Genomic DNA, 19,962 nt, shown 5'->3' with positions numbered 1-19,962 from the left:
TTTAGAGGGTGAAATTGTTCTGTATGATCTTTTAGTGATAGATACATGACACTGCATTGGTTGAAACCTATAAAAGTTTACAGCACAAAGTGAATCTTGGGACTTACCTGGTGGCACGTTGGTTAAGAATCCGCCTGCCAGTGGGTTCGATCCCTGGTCCGGGAAGATCCCACGTGCTGCGGAGCAACTAAGCCCGTGTACCACAACTACTGAGCCTGCGTGCCTAGAGCCCGTGCTCCACAACAAGAGAAGCCACTGCAGTGAGAAGCCCACGTGCCGCAACAAGGAGTAGCCCCTGCTTGCTGCAACTAGAGAAAGCCCGCGTGCGGCAACGAGGACCCAACACAGCCAAAAATAAAAATAAATAAATAAATTTATAAAATAAAATTTTAAAAAAGTGAATCTTTAATATATGCACATTAAACAAAATCATTTAGGAGGCCAGGAGATCCCAGGATGGAATGCAGACTATGACAAAGCTATCTGTATTAGAAATGTATGAAACAACCTCAGTGAAGTGGGTGGGAGGAAAGGTTTCAATTTAAATAACTTTGGAAATGCGTAGAGTCCATAAGACAAAAGGCAAAAGGAACTGCCTAAACACTGTACACTAGTTGATGAAGCACTTTGCTGTAGGGAATGGGTTAACGATTCTGAAACCCCTATACATGTATATCGGAACTGAACCACTAAGTAAGTGGATGGTGGACGGTGGGATCTGGGTTTCTCACTGTGGGAGTGGGAGGTGGAAGGTTACAGACAAGCAAAGGGAGAAGGCTAGTATGACCCTTGTGGTAATGGATTAAAGTTGTAGACACCAGTATGAACTCAGGTTTACCTTAATCTAGATACAGACGGCTACATATATTTATAGAATATATGTATATTTTCTATGTATGTATATAGAAAATATACATATATTTATAGATTTGTGTCTCTTTGGTTAGTTTGATAGACAGGTTAGTATACACACATATATATCTTTGTTCTGTCAGCTGAGAGGGTCTAGAAGCAGTGATGCCCTAGTAGCAAGGAGCACACTTAGTGCCCAGATCTTGGTTTCTAATACCATTCTCCAGTAAAAAGAACCAGAGCTCCTTGGAGGAATGGCTGCTTCTAGGACAGGAGGCAGGAAATACATAAGATGAAGCTGGAGCGTCTTGTAGTGCCAGAAAGCGAAGAAGTGCTCAAAAAAATAGATGGGAGTATGTCAAAGGGACACAGGAGCCAACTGAAAGAGCTCCAGTGACCAAAGCTGGAACAATTTGAGCAAGAAAATAAATACAGTTGTATTGAATTATTACCCAAATTATAAAATAAATATTCATGAGTCTATACTTACACAAACAAATGATTTAACAATTAAATAATTAAGTTATTAAATAAAACAAATAAATGGGGGAGGAGAGACAGAACTCTAGGACAGAAGAATTCCCAGTGATTTATGCAGACACTTTGCCCTCAAGGAGAAGCCTAGCTCCCCACTCCTTAAATGTGGGCTGCACATAGTGACTTCCTTCCAAACAGTGCAGGTGGAAAGAGGACAAAAGAGTCACTTGATAGCGGAGAATCTTCAGCCAGGTGGTCAAAGTCAGCATCAACAGTGATAAGTCATGTTGGTGGCAAGTACCCCTGCTGTACTCCTTCCATCTGGAGGTGATGAGAATGGCACTCTTCCTCTGTGGTCTTCCTCCCCCAACCCATAATTCCAGCCTAACCACAAGAAAAAGCATCAGAATAGTCTACACAATTCCTCACCAGTACTCCTCAAAACTGTCAAGACGATCAAAAACAAGGAAAGTCTGAAAAACTGCCACAGCCAAGAGGAAACCGGAAAAGAAAAAGGACATTATGTAAGAACTAAGGAAACCTGAAGAAAATATGGGCTTACACTTTAATAATAATGCTAACCATATCGTAAAGCTAATAATAATATATTGACATTGGTTTATTCATTGTGACAAATGAACCACACTAATATAAGATGATAATAATAGGGAAAATTGGGTATGGAGAATACGGGCACTCTCTGTAACATCTTCACAATTTTTCCATGAATCTAAAACTATTCTAAAAATAAAAACTTTAGGGAGTTCCTCGGCAGTCCAGTGGTTAGGACTCAGCGCTTTCACTACCATGGGCCGGGGTTCAATCCCTGGTCGGGGAACTAAGATCCCACAAGCCACGTGGCACAGCCAAAATAAATAAATTAAAACAAAACTTTATTTAAGAAATGGAAAGTCTTATGCTGGTAATTATTCACAGCTTATGGTTGAGACAAGTGGAGCTGGGGGAATGCCTCTGGGAAAGTTTCAAGGAAGTACGGAGAGAATTTCGGGAACTGCTCAGGGCTGAGAAACACAACTTGGGAGGCAGGGCTAAGGAGGAAGGTCTGTACATGCCCCAGCCTGAAAGGAGGCGCAATAGGGAAAGGATGCCTTGGGACAGCGTGTTGGGAGTCCTTCCCTGATATGGGAGGGCTCCTGGAGTGGTTAGGGAGTGATAGCCTGACTCCATGCCCTCCTACCTCTTCCCAAACAAACTCATCTGGGGCCAGCCCTGATCCTAATCTGTGGGCAGCTCACCAGGGGAGTTCAGGGTTCAGCTCTGGAATCAAGAGAGCTCTGCCACTTACCAGCTGTGCAACCTCACATAAGGCTAACGCCCTCTCTGAGCCTCCGAGTGCTCATCTATAAAAAGTGGTGAGAAAACTTGCATCCAATTGAGGAGATAATGCCTGTGAGGCCAGGACCTGGCACACACTGGAGACTTACTTCCCTCTGCTCAGCCCTAAGCAGGAGCCAACAGTCAGATGCTTCTCCCTCATTCAGGAGATCCAGTTCTTTTCCTGCATCCCAGCCCCAATGTGGCAGTTTTAAAACATGGTCCCCAAATTCTAATACTCCTTCCATCTGGAGGTGAGATTTAGATCCCTTTTCCTTGAACCTGGAATACTTGACTGCTTCTACCAATAGAATATGGTAAAAGTGATGCCGTGCCAGTTTCTGGGTCTGAGCTTTAAGATACTGCCAGTTTCCATTTCCTTTCTCTTGGGATTCTCACTCTTGGAACCCAGCCACCATGCTGTGAGGAAGCCCGAGCAGAGTGTGAGGAGGCCATGTGGACAGGAACACGGTCCCTGGCTCTCTATCTGGGCTGAGCTCCCAGCCAGCAGCCGGTTCTTACTTGCTAACCATGTGAGTGAGTCATCTGGCCCGTGGGTCCTCCTGTCCTCAGATGAGCTGCCCCAGCTACCATCTTGTAGAGCAGAACCTAACCTTTCCCACCATGTTCCACCCAGACTGTAGATTCATGAGCTAAATAGATGAGTGATGATATTTCAAGCTACTAAGTTTTGGGGTTGCACAGCCATAGGAACCTGAACACCCGGTAACGGGATCCTCTCCCCTGTGTGTGAGCTGTGGTGTAGTGGTTTAGTGCATAGACTCTGACACCGGACTGCCGGGGTTCAAATCCTGACCCTACAACATACTGATTGTACGACTCTAGGCAAGTTAACTACTCTCCCTGTGCCTCAGGTACTTCATCTGTAAAATGGGATGTTGCAGAATTGTTGGGAAGATTAAATAAAGCACATAGAGAAGCACTTGGATGTGCATGATTGCTCCGCCAAGTCAGGTCATGCTGCCAGCCCCCCTGGGTGCTGGGGTGCCAGCCAGCTGGGCCCACCTTGGAGGACCTGTCACCTAAGACTATCCTCGCTTAGCCACTTGGGTTTCCAGGGGCCACCAGCCTGCCTCTCTGGACGATGAGCTATCGCTCTGCCTGTGCTTTGCTCACTGTCATGGCGCTTGGCCGTCTGGTCTCTTCTACACCTCTCTGATTCTGACTGCCTGTCTTACTTGCTTTTGGCCGGGTTGTTTAGGGAATAAGAAAGAGTTGTTAGGTGGATGTAGAGTCCCCCACTGTGCAGAGTGGTACGTGGATGGGATGGATCTTTAGTTCATAAAATTCACTGGGAACTGGGAAACAGAAGCTTACCATCCACACATCTCGTGGGAAGAGATTGATTTGTTGTTGAAATAAGAGTCCAGAGAGAACGGAGCACGTTTTGAGTGATTCTTGCCACAGGAAAGCCAGAGAATTTTCACAGTCCTTCTCAGGACCTGCCTGACGGATGCAGCAGACTCCCAAGGAAGCTAAGGTTTCGTCTTAATTAGATTTAGCCAGAGAAAAATGAACACGCTCCAAGAGATTTTCCCACCTACTTCTTCGTGCCGGTTGAGAACTCAGACGTGCTTCTGGTCCAGGCTGCACCCCAGGACTCAGGTTTCACCAGCTCGAGGAGCTCCCTTTTGCTGAAGGAACACAGTGACCTGGAGCCCAGGGGAATTTCTTTAAAATTCCTTTGGAAGGGGGAACCCCTGCTCCAGCCTGAGGAGCAGGGAGCGGGGACCTGGAGGGTGTCAGGAGAGCAGCCCTGCGTTTTGGAGCTTGCGGGGGGCCTAAAGCCCTACTTAAAGATAATCACCTGACCTCCCAGCAACTCTCTCCGGAGCCTTCCCCAGTGCCTTACACTCCACCGTCGTGCCTGGAAGGATGACCCACTTCTTGGTGCTGGGAAAGCCATGTTGGTGATGTGGACCTGCAGGAAGAGAATTTGGAAACCATCTGACTTCCTCCCCGCCCTCAGGGGGGACGGAGAGCTGGGAGGATTGAGAGCCTGCCACAAACCGGACCCAGAGGATCTGGACACGTGGAAGGCACTAGCACCCCCCGCAGGAAGGATGGGCACGGGCTCTACCACATCTGCCTTGTGAGGGGCTGGACAGGAAGCAGACTGGGGCCTGACTGCAGGGAGAGACAGAAGTCCAGTGGGGAGAGGGGCTGGGAGAGCATTTTGTCACAGCCCCCCTGGGGCCACCTGACTCCCAGGCGGAGTCGCTGAGAGTCCCATTTCTGGAGGTGTTTGGGGGGTGTTGAGAGGGGACAATATTCAAAGTGGAGGGAGCCCTGTGTTTGAATCAGCACTCTGCCGCTGGCCACGAGGACCACATCGGGCATATTCCTTAACCTCTTGGAGTCCCATTTATAAAACAGGGACAGTTTTGCACATGCACACCCCCCCCCCCCCCCCCCCCCAGCCACTACCACCACCAAGAAAAATAACAACAAGTTTCCAGAGCAAAGACTCTTTTGCTTGGGAAGTTTTTTGAAATGTCAATGTGCCCTGCAGGCATTTCCCAAGCCTAATTGGTCTCAGAGTCCTTTCTGGAAATAGGAGCCTTTCTTGGAGTGGATGATCAATTCACTAGCTCTCTGCTCCGGCTGGCGGCACAGTACAATAACCCCAGAGTCTAAAAATACACGAATAAACGAAGCATGACCTTACTCCAGAATTATGGAATCCTGGCAGGGCCCAGAGGCTGTACTGCTTTAAGGTGATTCTCACGAGCAGGCGGGATCAAGGGATTGAGGTCCAGGGAATGGAACTTGATGGAGGACCCCTCCCTGGACACCTCTGCCAGTCCCCACAAGCAGGCTGTTGTTGGAGAGAGGGCACAAGATGCCCGCTCCCTCAGACGCATCTAGATGCCACCAGCTCCTGGCAGGGCTCAGTGGACGTCACCGCATTGAAGGGAGCCTCAGGCACGCTGCCTCCCAGGACCCTCGTGTCCCACAGCCTCTGCTGCCTTTGGGGCGCCTCCATGGCCATGGTGACTAGGCGGCCGCCGTGCGCTCCCCGGCCCTGACCAGCAGCCCCGCCAGCCTGGCACGGCCGGGGTCCCTTCACAGGTCTGGTGTGCAGCTGGCTCGAGGCCAAGAATCTGTCGGCAGGTTCATTGAGATGCTGGCCCAGCTCTGCCCTAGTTCAGATTGCAGAGCCCTAGGCACCTACCCCGGGCTTTCCCTGCTCCCTCTCTCACCCTGGACACAGGTCTCAGTTTCTGGGGGCCCAGTGAGGGTGGTGGGCTTGTCCCCTAGAGCTGACTGGTTGAGGTAGGAGAAATGATGCAGTGCAGCCACGGGGAGGGCCCAGGCCGGCCCACCCTGAAGAAGGGGCCCTTTCTGAAGTTCACTGACCTCGAGGGGGTGCTCTCTGTAGTTTGTCTCTCCGCATGAGGGTGCCTTTTCTAATCTGCATGGAGGTGTTGTAGGGGTAGATGGTGGCCTGGTTTGGGTACTGCTTTCTGGCAGCTTGTAGGGCTCAGCCCTAGAACTCCGGCCCAGCCCCACCCACGATGAAGAGGGGAAGCACCTTCTCCTCCAGACTCCAGGCCAGCCGGGCCGCCCTACCCATACCAGGAGGAGAGGGCAGAGTGCACGGCTGTGTGCACCCAGTCTTGAGGCTCCTGAGCCCAGGGCCCCTGTAATAACCACCTGGTCAGTGACGTGTCTGTGGGAACAAGCAGGTGAGGACCAAGCATTTCATTTAGTTTGCTTGCCTTTGAGACTCCATGGCGCTTGTGGATTTCCTCTCCCCAAACACCCACTCACACACGTAAGAGAGCCAGCATGAGATTCCAGGGGCAGGCGCAAGTCTGTGACCGCCCCCCCCCGCCCCCAGCTAGAAGCCCCGCTCCAGAAGTAAGGGCACTTGGCCAAGGGTCTGGCCCTGGCTCTGCTAACCTTTCGTCACCTGTTCCTCAGGCCCCCTCGTGCTCCTCTGGAGACAGGACCCTTGCGCTTCCCAGGCAGACTGCGGAGAACTGGCCGAGGCGAGCCTGTGGGCTGGCACCTTGCTGGCTGCCTGGGCGCTCCCCACCTGGAGTGGGGTCCGTGGGGCGACTGCTGTAAGACTTGACTGCTAAGGCTCACTGTACCCACTTCTCTGGAGAATTGTCCTGGCTGGCACCTCCTAGGCACCGACGCCCCGCCTGCAGCCAGTGACTGACCCAGGGCATCACAGGCAGGCCAAGGCCGTGTCTCCACGAGCTCCACGGGATCAGGCTGGAGCCGGAGGCCACATCCTTGCTTCGGTTCTCCCCTGCCCGCGCCCCCCCCCCCCCCCCCCCCCCCCCCCCCGACCCCGCCGCTTCCCTCACTGCCCCGCCCCCGAGAGCACTCGCCCAATTAACCGTCTCTCAGGGATGGCCGTGTCAGGCTCTGCTTCTAGGACCCTAACCTGAGGCTCAGGCCTGCCCTATGAGAACCCTGAGGGCCCCTGTCTCCAGGCGCGTGTGGCTATGGGGCAAGGATGAAGCTGATCAGGGCCCGAGCTGCCCTGGGGTGCAGGGATCAGAGCAGACAGAAGGGGCGGGGGCGCCTGGGAGCCTGAGTTGGGGACTCCGGTCTGGGCAGAGGAGGGAGGCCAGGGTAGGGGCTGCTCAGCAAGTCTCCTGCCCTCCCTCAGTCCCCACCCTGAGCCTGGCCTCTGGGAGACACATAGTCCTGTCTTCTCCATGTGGCAAGTGAGAACACATAGTTCTTCTCTAGGCCTCTGTGTCCCAGGGAACCGAGAGCCTCCGCCAGACTCTAGCTCCCAGTCTCCTGCAGACACCCAGTCCCTGCCTGGCGGGGGTGGGCATTGGCAGAAGCCAGACCCTCGGCAGGAAAGAACCTGGGGGAGATTGAGCACGGGGTCTTCCCGCGGCGTGGAGAAAGGGCTTTGACTGGGTTGGAATGGCTGGAACAGCTGGCCTGACCCACACAGCTGGCGGCTGAATTGTGAATCTGGGGAAGCAGCCTTCCTGCAACCTTCCTTCCCCTTTCCCCCTAGGAGGAAGGGGTCTGTCTCATGATTTCCCTCCATCCTGCTGACTCTGCTGTTACCTGGGTGGATGGGCAGGTGGGGCGGCTTCGAACACAAAGGCAGGAGGACAATGCGGGCGTTTCAGGCACTGTCTTGTCATTGGCCAAGTCGGGGACTTCTCGGGGCTCTTCACATCACATCGGTAGACCCGGCCCCGGTCTCAAAGAAGAGGAAAGGCCTCTGACACTCGGGCCGTTCTGACCTCCTCCTCCACGCCCCTGTACACACGGCTGCCCGCCTGAACATCAGGACACCCTCCGGGCACTCGGAGACGGGAAATCTGGAAGAGGTTCAGAGAGAGACTAGTGCCCAGATGAAGGGCTGAGGAGGAAGTGCTGGGTGTGTTGCTCACCCACTGATGTTCCCATGTCGGAGAGGCCTGCGTCAGCACTCCTGGGCCAGTGCAGCTGGTCCCTTATGTGCTGCAGCCGCCACTTCCCGTGCTCAGCCTGTGGGAAGCCACCGGCACCAGCGACACTCTGGCCGCAGCAGGTGGAAGGAAGGTGGTGGCCCTGTGGCCCCAGCGCCTGGCCCTGAGGGCTGTGGCCATTGTGCTTCTAGCGTGTTTACCCTAAACCTTCCTTCCTTTCACCGCCAGGAGCCAAGAAAGCCTCAGCTCTGTGAGCTCCAGGGAGGGGGCTGGGCACGTTTAAACAGGGAGCGACCGTGGGGTTTGTGAAAGCCTCACAGCCACGGGCACGCGTGATCAATGCGAGGGGGGGAAGTGATGCAGCCTCTCTGGGGACAGCTTAGCCGTGTGAGTCTCCAGCCCTAAAGATGTACGTACCTTGTGACTCAGCAATCCATTTCTGGGAGTCCATCCTAAGGAAACAGTTGTAAGTTCGTACAAGGTGTGTGTATAAGGACGCTTATCTCAGCCTGGTTTAGAACTGATATTGGGCAATGGGAGACTGGTACGTGTACACTATGGAGAACTTGGCAGCCATTTACACAGTGATGGAATTATCAGTAAAGCTGCCATGAACACTCTGGTACATGTCTTTTGGCAGGCATAAGCACGCCCTTCTCTCGGGTATGTACCCAAGATGGAATTTCTGGGTCAGAGGATCGATGTATGTGAAACTTGACGCTGCTAAACAGTGACTGTTCCAACCAACCCTCCCCACCACTTGGTGGCGCTCCACTTGGCCCCCATCTTTACCAACACTCAGTATCTTCAGCCTGTTTCATGTTGGCTTTTCTAGGAAATGTGTAAAGGTGTTGCCTTGGGGTTTCCTTCTGCGTTTCTAAACATATGTCAACAGAAAAATGGATAAACATATTGTGGCATATTTATAAGCTGAGAATTTACACAGCGATGAAAAAGAATGAACTACTTATTCATGTAACTACACGGATGAACCTCAAAAAACAGAGCATTGAGTGAAAGAAGCCAAACACAGAAGAGTATATATATAGTGTGTGAATCCATTTAGATGCAAATCCCAAACAGGCAAAACTATCTAAAATGTTAGAGGTCAGAATAGGTGCCTATGGGGCTGGGGAGGTATCGACTAGGAAAGAGTTGAGGGAACCTTCTGGAGTGTTAGAAATGTTCTATACCTTGATCTGTGTCATGGTTAAATGAGTGATACATATGTAAAATCTTGTCAAACCGAATAACTTTGCATTTCACTGTAACGAACGTATACTTATATTGAAATTTAAAAAAATATTTTACCAAAAAAGAAAGAAAAGAATGCAAATCTATGTTGATTAATCTGGAATTATGTTTAAAATATATTAAATATAAAAAGCAGGTTGCAAAATTCTGTGGACCTTTGGGGCTTCACTCATAAACTCTTCCTTGGTGAAAGTCTAGTGGATCTCATTTTAAGCGAACATAAAACGTGGGGGTTATACTGAATAATAGTTTTTGAAAAGGATTCAAAGTGCATAGGAAGCACTGTATAGACATAAGAAATAACTCAATTATTTTTTTTTTTGGCCACACCTTGCGGCATGTGGAACTTCCCCAACCAGATCAGGGATTGAACCCGCGCCCCCTGCAGTGGAAGCGCAGAGTCTTAACCACTGGACCATCAGGGAAGCCCAACTCAATTTTACATGGATGAGGAAATAAAATTTTATAGCTCTCAGTACCACATTTTGAAGGACTGAAAATATATCCTGTGTCTAGTGGGCCACGATAAAGCAGGAATATCTGTAAATTATATACAATGGAAACAGATAAAGAAATTTAGAGTATTTTTTTCCTTCTCTTTCTTCCTCTTTCTCTTTCTTCCTCCTCCTTCTCTGCCTCATCCTCCTTCTGCCAGTTCTAGCAGGGAAACCTGGCTGCGCGCGGGCTGTCTCTAGTTGCGGCGAGCAGGGGCTACTCTTCGTTGCAGTGCTTGGGCTTCTCATTGCCGTGGCTTCTCTTGTTGCAGAGCACAGGCTCTAGGCACACGGGTTTCAGTAGTTGCAGCACGTGGGCTCAGTTGTTTCGGTACGTGGGCCCTAGAGCACATGGGCTTCAGTAATTGCAGCACGTGGGCTCAGTAGTTGCAGCGCACAGGCTCTATGGCGCGCGGGCTTCAGTAGTGGCTCACGAGCTCTAGAGCGCAGGCTCAGTAGTTGTAGCACACAGGCTTAGTTGCTCTGCGGCATGTGGGATCTTCTCGGACCAGCGCTCGAACCCATGTCCCCTGCATTGGCAGGCAGATTCTTAATCACGGCGCCACCAGGGAAGTCCCCAGCAGGGAAACCTCTTGTTCTCTCTTCTGTGGATGAGAATCTTGGCAGCATGAAGAAGGGTGTGACTTAAACTCAGGCTGGGGTCTTGGTCCTGATGCTGCCGCTTCCTGGAAGGGTGACCTTGGGATGATCACTTGTCCTCTCTGAGTCTCAGTTTCATCACCTGTAAAATGGGGATAATAATGCACACCATGCTGGGTGGCTGGCAGGATCAAGGGAGCAAACGATTGAAGACATGTTAATAAATTGCCAAAGAATCCCGACACCTCTAAAGTAGGATTGTCGTTGCCGGGGTGGAGGAGGCATAGAACAGACTCTCATGTCAGGTGGTCCTGGCTTCATGTCCCAAGTACATCACTTACTGTGTCCTCAGGCATGGGGTTTAAACTTTGTGAGCCTTGGTGAGTTGGTCTTTAAAACACTGAGGAAGACAGTGTCTCTAACACAGAGTTGTTCTGATGATACAGGAGATCATGTTTGTAAAATAAGTAGTATAGGGAGAGCCTGGATAGAGGAAATACTCAGAAAACAAAGCAACAGCAAACAGATGTTCACAAGCTGCTCCTGGATCATCGTTATCCTGTTATCATTTCCCGCACTACAGCATCGAGTCCCCCAGGGTAGAAACGTGGAGCCAACTGGACCCTCCCTGAGGGTGGGAGCTCATCTCTCCCCTCTGGTGTGGGAATGGTGACCACCCTTACCACTCTGCTGCCTCCACACTGGTCCTGGCTCTGCAATGATTCCACCTGTGTAGCCGAGCCTCATCCAGATGTGGCTGGGTCCTGACAGAGAGGACAGTGCCCATCAAGTAATTCACTGAGGTCGAGGCCCCTGTAGGGCCAAGCATACCAGAAGGGTCTCTGGAACCTAAGCACGAGCCTGAACCACAGTCAGGGCCCCAGGGAGACTGGTCCAGGAGAGGGGGCCTGGAGTGGTCCCACCATCTCTGACCTGCTCATGGGAAGACTGGTCTAGGAGAGGGGTGATCTGCAGTGGTCCCACCATCCCTGACTTGGCCACAAGGAATGCAACAGGGAGTGGTGAGTGGTGAGAAGGGGGCACCCCAGATAAGAAGCCATGCACAGAAGGGGCTTGCAAAGGAAGAGGCCCAGCAGCCTGGAAGCCTCCCTCAGGACCCCTCCCCCAAAGCACGTCTCCAGGCCAGCCCCCAACAGGAAGTTCAGTCTACTACCTACTGTGTGCCCAGCACTGTGGCATTTAGGGTAGAGCAGTGGACAAAACAGCTGCTGTCCTCACCTCAGGAAATAGCCCTGGATGGGACAGACAAGTCCCTGGAAATATAAGAGAGCCGTTCACTAATCGGTATAAGGAATCACCCACGAGGAGGCCAGCGTTACTGTACCGGGTGCACACCTAAGCCCTTTCCCGTATTATCTCACTGCAGCATTGTCACAGAGTCTGGTTCTCAGACGGGGGCATGCCTGCTGAGGGCACTGATGGGGCAGCTCACCCGGGATGGGCTTGTGAGCGTGGAGGTGGAGAAGGCTTGCCATAGGATGTGGCCTCTTAACCCAGTGGAGGGAGGGCCTCGTCTCTCCTTTCTCTAAGAAGATTTCTAGGGGCAACCTAGGATGTGCTCCATATTCCCAGACTTGACAGAGGGCTTCCCTTTCTCAGTTCTCACCCCGCACTGCCCCCTCGTCTCACCCTGCCCCCTCCCCCTTTTACAAAATTTCCAAGCTGAAAAGACATCGGAGCTGCCCTTTGCACAGAGACCAGGAAGCTGAGAAGTCAAGGGACTGATCCGAGGTCGCCCAGCTGGTCCTGGCTGAGCCTGGAGACGCAGACCTCCTGGGTCCCAATCCAACATTTTTCCACCATGTACTTCATGGGGCTGCTGGTGAGGCTAACTAGTCTGAGCTCCAGGCTTTGGGCTCTGGGGTACAGAGACGATAAAGACAGTCCTCAAAGTCCCAGGTCTGAGCTGGGCTGGAAGCAATAGGATCTGAGGATTTTCCCACTGGTAGAGGCAGAGTTTTTCCTCTTCTGTCTTTGGTTGCTCTGTTTTCTTCCTTCATCGTCTGAAACCATTTTAGCCTCTCTCAGTCTTGGTTTTGCTCAAACTCCTGGGGGAGTTGTCTGTGCCCTGTGTAGTTTGTAACTGGGTGAGGGTATCTGTGTGGGTGTGTGATGAGCACGTGTGATGGCACATCTACCTCTGTCAGCATCTGACTGTCTGGGTGTGATGTGACTGAAACACTGAGGCTCACACTCTCGCCCTGCCACTCTCGATGCAGCTGTATCCTGCCTCCAGGGAAAGAATGTCCCTGGCAGCCGCAAGGCCCACCCCAGGCTGGAATAGCAGCACAGGTGGGGCACCGTGTCCAGCTGGCCCTGTGACAGGGCCGCCCAGGAGGAGAAGCTGCCCCTCCAGTGTCCCCCGTTAGTGCTTCCTGATGCAGCTGTTGCCCAGAGGGACCGACTGCCCCGAAAGGAAGTGCCTGGAGGCCAGGTAACCAGTCCACAGGAGCCCTCCTGTGTCCAGCCTGGAGGAGTCGAGGGGAGTGCGGTTGGCCAGGAACCCCTGGAGGGCAGGGCCCTGTAACGTATGCATCAGCAGATATGTTCCAGCACCTGCAATGTGCCAGGAGCGGGGGCCTGGCCAGGGAGCGTTCAGTGAGGACAAGTAGAAGTTCCCACACTAGTCCTGAGGTGCCTGGCCGTTGTCTCTGGAGGGAGGGGATTGCCCCTCGGAGAGGAGTACTGTAGTTACTGCAAGTCCAAAATCACTGCATCGAGGGGATGCAACCCAGACACCACTCATTCACTCTCGTGACAACAGCAGGCAACCTGATTAGGGTTGTGAGAAAAGCCCAGAAACACAGTTTTGGTGATTTTGAGCGAGGCCCATATGTGCTTTGGGGAAGGCAGGGTGACATCTGTGATGGGTGTTAAAGGGTGGGTGGGAAGCAGGGGAAGGTGGGAAGGGCAGAGGCACTGCAGTGGCAAAGCTGTGGCACTCAGAAGGGGCACTTCCGGCTTAGCAGAGGGACCAAACCTGGTGCCCAGCTAAGAGGCCAATAGGTACCAGTGTATGGACAAACTTCTCTTTGTGAGCGGCGGCAATTCTGGGGAGAGACACTTGGTGAGAACTGGTGGGGTCGGAAAGGCTTCGGGGAAGAGGGAAGAGCACTGCAGGGGGGTGAACCTCCACGAACCCTGAAAGGCTCCCTACTGCCTGCCTTGATCGTAAAGGTCAGAGGCCCAGGGATGGAGGGCCAGGGGCACTGTGTCCAAGAGCAGGGACCCTCAGCTTGTCCCAGTGAGGGGTGGGCAGGGCTTAGAGCAGGGAAACAGGGGCTCAGTGTGTCTAAGGAGACCCAGCCTGGCCTCACCTCCCTCTGGCCCCTCTCCTTCAGCCCCCAGCAAGGTCCCTGCCCCGCACCAGCCACATCTGTGGAGCGCAGAGCTGAGCAGATTGAATGGTGCTGTGTGACCTCACACAAGGCACTCTGCCTCTTTGGGCCTCAGTTTCCTCACCCCTAAACCCAGGGCGCTGGGCTCTGTGGGATCTCAAATAGTTCTCATGTCACCTGCCAGCCCTGACTAACTGATAAGGCTGGGTGGAGGATTGTGATGCCAGGTCCAGGCTGGGAGGGACAGATGCTGTGATCTATTAGTGATGTCTGCTGTGGCCTCCTGAGATGGGGGTGGTACACATGCCTTCTTCCTCCAGTCTTCATAACGCCCTACGTTCTAACGGTGGGCAGAGGGGCAGGGGGTGGACCAACCTTCTATGAAGAGAGGTTCTCCCAGTCCTTGTGACAAATCTTCTGTGTATTCCCCAGGGCCAAACATCTAGATGGAACGCAGGTGTCTCCAAGCACCCACCACTTAGCCTTGTCTAAACAAAGGCATAGGCACAGTTTCACGCAGAAGAAAAGGGAGGGTGAACACTCCCACATCTGAGTTCTTGGTCTATTTGTTTTCCTGGCATTTTGAAAAATGTATGCCCAGCTGCATTTATTTATAGCTAATAAGAAGGAAAATTTTGTTGTTGTTGTTGCTTTGTTTGTTTTTTGCTGAAACAGAAAAAAATCCATAAAAATTGTCAAGAAAGAAAAGGACAGGCCAAAGGAAGTTGATGAGTCATATAATTGGGTTTAAACGGAAACTAAAATCTTGAGAACTTTAATCAGAAAATAGGATGTGTTTGGGAAATGCATGTGTCTCTGTGTGTGTTTGGGAATGTTGTGTATGTTGGTGAATATGTTGTATGTATATAATACATGTTAATGCACGAGGCATATTCATGTAGTGTAGGTGTGGCATGAACGTGTGTGTGTGTATTCAGTGTGTTCTGTGCAGCAGTTGTGACTGTAGAGCATAGTTTGTGCTCTGTGTCAGTGGTGTGCGGGGTGTGTGAAGTGTGCCTGTTGTATATAGTGGACATCAGAATAAGTAGGTGTGGTGAGTGTGCAGGACATGTGTGCATCACATATGTTTGCGTGACCCACGACGTGTTCATTCTGGGTAGATCCATGGCGTCCTTGCCCTGTGACTCACTGGCCTTGAGCAGGGCCTGGTGATGACGTGAAGTATCAACAGAGCTTGAGAACAAAAAAGCCCTGAGTCCTTTACGGGGCTTGCTCTTCCAAGAAGAAATCAGGAATTTCTGGGGTCTGCTTTCCATACCCTGTGAAGTTCAGGCAAGCAGAAAGAGACTGGATCCAGTGGAAACCCAGCTGCTAGCTCGTGAAGGCTGATTAATAATCTTGCAGCTTGGCGTTTCCAAGAAAAATTGCTCGTCAAACTTTTCAGAACTTTTCCCCACTTTGGCAAAGGTGGAAGAGGTTCCCGATGGCTTTCTACTGGAAAGTCGAGCAATTTCCATGATGGATTTGGGGCACATGTTTTTAAAAAGTGACCACGTGGTAGGGAAGAAGGTTGCCAGACAGTTGGAGCTCCCAGCACAAGTGTTCACAGTAAGAATTGTTCCCCCCAGCGTAGAGGAGGCCACAAAATGTGGTAAATCAATCTCTTTTAGCTGCCCTCAGGCAAGATGTCCAGAGGATTTCATTCTCCCAGGCCAGGGCGCAGAAGGTGGAGTGAAGGCTGCTCTCTGTGCACACTTGCAGAACTCGTGGCACCTTCTTGGGCCTCTGATTTGTCAAAAAGCCTTGTCCATCGGAGCCCTTCCTGCTACTCAGGACTGTGATGTGAGCCCAGAAGCCACAGTTGTGAATATTTTTGCCAAGTCGAAGGGACAGTCCCGAGGGGCAAAGTTGTTCCTGGCACGGGGCCTGCCACTTAGTAGGTGTCCAGTAAATAGCCATTGAATGAATGAATAGCCCAGGAAGGACCATCCAAGAGAAACAGCCTGGTTTCCACCCACCGCCAAGCAGAGCTTCCAGGGCAAGGCTGGGGCGGACGTGTCTGCCTGTCCAGCTGTTGGCTTTCCCCTCCCCTTTTCCTGTCCCTCTCCCCATAACCTCGGCTGGTTCCCACGCCCTCGCTCAGGGACTTCTGCTGTCATTGTTCCACTGTTATCAGGACCCAGGCCTCTGCCAGCCTAGACCCTTCACTGGACCAGGAAAAGGAGAGGGAGAAAGATTATGGGGAATTATCAGGGACTGATGAAGAAAGGAATCAAGTGTCAAATGCAGCTGATTAGCTCAGCCTCAGGTGAGGAAACCAAGGTTTAGCGAGGAATAGGGAAACATTCCCAAGGTTAGGTGGAAAGGTGGTAGACTAGTAATGATGATTGTAATTATGGCAATAGTAGTATCTACCACATAGGATGGGATATATGGTGAGATAATATTTTTAAAAATATTAGCCAGTCTTTTCCCCCAATATTTTCTTGCACTGCCTAGCTTCGCCCACTTCCTGTAGCTAGTTTGAGGTACGCATAGAGAATGTGAGTGCTCGCATAGCCCCTGGGATAACTGGAGGCGACCTAGGGAGGCTGCTGGGGGCTGGAAGCATCAGTCCCAGGATGCTAGGTGGGAAGCGGGAGCTTGACCACTCCAGCATTTGTTGGCTCAGAGAATAGGCTAGAATTCTTGGATTTTGAGTTTCAAAAGCCAGACTGTAGAACTTCCAAAATAAAAAGAATAATCATTGAAATTTCAAACTCGGTGGGAGAAACAGAGCTAGAAAAGGAGATCTGAGAATTCACCCAAAATACAGCACAAAGAAGTAAATAAGTGGAAAATAGGGAAGAGTGAGAGGTGTGAAGAATAGAATGAGATGGTCCAACCTATGTCACGCAGAATTTCAGAAAGAGAGGTTGGAAAGAACGAGAGGCAATCTTCAGAGAGACAATGGCTAAGAAATCTCTAGAACTGAAGACACGTAAGTTTTCACATAGCAGAATCATGCCAGGTTCTGGGCCATCGTGGTGCAATTCCAGACCTCAAAGAGAAAGCTTCTGGATCCCCTTGCTCCTAAAATCTCTCTCTTCTGACCACCTCAGCCCTAACCACAGGACCTTGGCTTGTGCCCTGGACTTTAGACTGCTTCCATTCGCCATTCTTTGGTGAGCAAATTTTGCCTCCTTTGTGAAACTGGGAGCTTCCTGAGGGTAGGAGCCCTTCTCCCAGCCCCTGGTACTGGGGAAGGATGACAAGATACCTGGTCAGAGATCTGGTTAGAGTGCTGGGCAGGTAGCTCAATGCCTCATGTCCCATTTTCTCCACTTCTAAAATGGAATTAGAAATACCTGGTCAGGGCACTCTGAGGTTATACACTAGACACCCTGTTCCAGTTCTGTTTGATCCATTGCTTTTTAAATTTCACTGACTATTTTTATTTCTAGATTCCCTCCCCTCTCCCCCGGACCAATTTTGCCTATTTCTTTCTCTTTCTTCATATATTCATGAAGAACCGTAAAACAGATTTCGAACTTATTTTTAGCAGCAGAGCCCATTCATCAGATAAAAGTGTATTGTTGGAAAATCAATTCAAGCAGAATACAGGACCTGCCGGTTGAATTGGGTTGGGATGGAGACCCAGAGTCCAGCTGGCTCATTTCCCCCTTTTGCCTTAGATCACCCCTGGGGCACCTTGGCTGGAACAAAGTTAGAAAACCATCCCCATCAGAAGCTTTAACGGAGCTTTCCCCAGAATGTGCTTCTGGGAACTCTGCTTCATGGTGTTTCATGAAAAAAACGTGTTCCATGGTCAAATAAGCTGGAGAACACTGAATTAACCAAAGTTAATTGGATCTCTTCAGGACTTTTTTGAGACTTCAGTATTCACATCGTGCAGTAGGAGTCTTTGAGAGGGTAGCTGATGTGCCGAGTGCTATAAACATACCTGCTTTTATCGAGGATGACTCCTATAAGCAGAACGCACTAGGAAAGTGCTATGCTGGAGAGTAGGAACGATAATAATAATTTCTCCTTTGTCTCCCCATTAAGATCTAGTAAGGGCTAGACACTGAAATGGGAGGGGCGGCAAAAAGTACTCTGGATCGAATATAAGCTTTGATCTCCCCCAATCCCAGAATCTAAAAAGGCCTGTGGGAAGCCCAGTGATTTCCAGGCTTTCTTTTTTTCCTGCCTCTGTTCTGCAGCCACAAACACAGCCCAGCAGGCATGCACATGGAGAGCTGAGGTTCCATTGGTCAGGTCTTCTGACACCTCTGGCTGGGGCCCAGTCTCTGTCTCAGGGCTGAAACGGCTCTTTGGCCCAGGCAAGAGGCCTCAGTGCTCCAGCCTGGCCCGTGAGAGCTCTGGGAACCCTGGTTCCCACTTGCCCATCCGTTTCCCGGCAGCCCGAGAGGCTATCCCGGCTTCTCTTTCCTCTTCTAACTGGAGGAAAGAATTTCTGGAAATGCGGCTGGGCCAGTGACAATGAGGCAGGATGCCCTTGCTTCCTGCCCTGACCAGGCCAACCCCGCCAGCAGAACCCAGCGCCTCTCGGGGGCTGGGGCCCACAGAGGTAACCCTCTCCAGCCTGTCGGTGCCTCTGCAGAGGCAGGGGAGGGCCAGCTGAGCCCAGCCCCTCCCTGGCTGCCCTTCCCCAACTCAGGCTCCGAGAACAGGACAGGCCCTTGCAGCAAGGCCGGAAAAGAGAGGCAGGTGCTCTGGAGCCTCTCCCAAGAGGCCACACCCCATAGTGGGTCTGCAGGGTCTCCTACCCACAGTCTTTCCCTCTTTCCTTCATACCTTGAACAGACACTGGTGGGGGGGAGTGGCTGCCTCTACCCCAGGTGCTGAGATGCAACCGTGAACAAGGCTGGGGGTCCAGAGTAGAGAGGGGTGGTCCAACAGGCAACTCGAGAATGTTAATATAATGTTTTAGGGCTTTGACAGACATGCGCATGGCAGAAGCATTTAGTCCAGGCTGGATGAAGAATGTCTTCCGGGGCTGGTGGGGCTTTGGGGGGGGGTACGGTTTATTAAGCAGCTTCCCTGGCTTCATGGCTAAGGATACACGAACTGAGTGAGACCCAGTCCTTGCTTTCAAGGAATTTCCTCTCTGGGTCACTCTGCCTCTCCCTGTGTTTCCCTCATTTTTCTGGTTCCCCTGGCTGGCTGTGTCCCGTCTTTCTCTCTGTCTTTAACCCCACATCTTCCTGACTCCCTGCCATGCCCTAGGACTTGTATTCCCAGGAAAGGTAAATAAATACTAGAAAATCAGCAGCCCCCCTTCCCACAGCTCCCTGGCTTGGTGTCCCACCCCCGGGGTCTGGAAAATCTTCCCCATTGATACACCCCTTGGGTCCCCTAGCTTACTTTGTTTCTCTCCTCGGTGGGTGACTCTGTTACTATGGCTACAGCCACATCAGCCAGCCATCCTTCCTGTGGGGAGAAGCTGGGCAGGAATTTTTGTGCTTTAAAAAGTTGTTATTGGGGCTTCCCTGGTGGAGCAGGGGTTAAGAATCTGCCTGCCAATGCAGTGGACACGTTTTCGAGCCCTGGTCCAGGAAGATCCCACACGCTGCGGAGCAACTAAGCCCGTGCGCCACAGCTACTGAGCCTGCGCTCTAGAGCCCGTGAGTCACAACTACTGAAGCCCGTGCGCCTAGAGCCCATGCTCTGCAACAAGAGAGGCCACCGCAATGAGAAGCCCACGCGCCACAATGAGGAGTAGCCCCCTGTCTCCCCAACTAGAGAAAGCCCGCGCGCAGCAATGAAGACCCAACGCAGACAAAAAAAAAAAAAAAAAGTTGTTATTGTCTGAGGGGAAGTAACAAAAAAAAAAAGTGTTTTTTTTGTTTGTTTTTTATAAACTTATTTATTTATTTTTGGCTGTGTTGTGTCTTCATTGCTGCGCGCGGGCTTTCTCTAGTTGCAGCCCGTGGAGGCTACTCTTTGTTGCGGTGCACGGGCTTCTCATTGCGGTGGTTTCTCTTGTTGCAGAGCATGGGCTCTAGGCACGCGGGCTTCAGTAGCTGTGTAGCACAGGCTCCCCTGCTCAGCGACCCCTTTAGCCTGCTTGCTCTCCAGCCCCCTCCCCATTCCATGTAGAGACTGGGCTGCTTCCCACCTCCGTGCCTTTGCTCAGGCCATTCCCTGGGCCTGGAGCTCCCTTCCCATCTCTCCACTTCTCAGTTTCACCATCCTTCCTGGCCCGGG

Source organism: Phocoena sinus, chromosome 13, assembly GCF_008692025.1.
Source record: "Phocoena sinus isolate mPhoSin1 chromosome 13, mPhoSin1.pri, whole genome shotgun sequence".
Taxonomy (NCBI): Eukaryota; Metazoa; Chordata; class Mammalia; order Artiodactyla; family Phocoenidae; genus Phocoena; species Phocoena sinus.
The sequence above is the reverse complement of the archived record's forward strand: the minus strand, read 5'-3'. Positions refer to the sequence as shown.